General features: G+C 36.2%; 1 non-coding gene across 1 annotated transcript; it reads left to right on the top strand.

Annotated features, from left to right (window-relative positions):
* The first annotated feature begins 477 nt into the window (after window positions 1-477).
* On the top strand, window positions 478-579 carry LOC120882676. The gene has a single exon (XR_005725539.1). It is a non-coding gene; the product is annotated as a U6 spliceosomal RNA (small nuclear RNA).
* The last annotated feature ends 423 nt before the right edge of the window (window positions 580-1,002 follow it).

Below are 1,002 nucleotides of genomic sequence, written 5' to 3'. Positions count from 1 at the left end.
TCTTTTTGGCAACTTCAAATTTTAGAGTTTTGCTAATTTAAGGTAAATGACAGAAGTTTATTGAATATCTAGATCATCCTCTAATAAAATACTGAAACATTAATTACTAAACATAAGCTTCCTTTTACAGAGAAACTAAAGATATTGAGGACTATTTAGTAAATATGTTTGGTGCCACATGGAGATATCGTCTATAAAAAAGCACATAGTTTTAAAAAATCATAAGCAGTATTTAGAAGTTTGCCAATCTACAGAATGCTAATATTCATAATGGCTTACTTCTTAGTTTTTGTTAGAAATGAAGGTTTTTAAGAGTTGAGAATTCTAATTAAAATATGTAATTAAAACCACTAAAATTAATAAAGAAAACATCTTTGCTTTCAAGAAAAAAGATATGAGGAATGGAAACACATTTATTTCCAGGAAGATAAAGTAATTCTGTGCTAAAGGTATTTTTAAAACAGAAAGAGAGAGTGTGGGCTTTGGCAGCACATATACTAAAATTGGAATCACACAGAGAAGATTAGCATGAGCCGTGTGCAAGGATGACCGGAGAAGGCAATGGCACCCCACTCCAGTACTCTTGCCTGGAAAATCCCATGGATGGAGGAGCCTGGTAGGCTGTAGTCCATGGGGTCGCTAAGAGTTGGACACGACTAAGCGACTTCCCTTTCACTTTCACTTTTATGCCTTGGAGAAGGAAATGGCAACCCACTCCAGTGTTCTTGCCTGGAGAATCCCAGGGACGGGGGAGCCTGGTGGGCTGCCATCTATGGGGTCGCACAGAGTCGGACACGACTGAAGCGACTTAGCAGCAGTAGCAGTGCAAGGATGACACACAAATTTCAGAAGCATTCTATATTTTTATTAACAGATGCAAACTATTCTATATAGAATGGTAAACAACAGGGTCCTACTGTCTAGTGTAGAGAAATATATTTAATATCCTGTGATAAACCATAATGAAAAAGAACATGTAAAAGAATATATGTATATATATAG

The sequence above is a fragment of the Oryx dammah genome, unplaced genomic scaffold, assembly GCF_014754425.2.
Source record: "Oryx dammah isolate SB20612 unplaced genomic scaffold, SCBI_Odam_1.1 HiC_scaffold_23, whole genome shotgun sequence".
Lineage (NCBI taxonomy): Eukaryota > Metazoa > Chordata > Mammalia > Artiodactyla > Bovidae > Oryx > Oryx dammah.
This window is presented reverse-complemented; position numbering and strand designations above follow the sequence as displayed.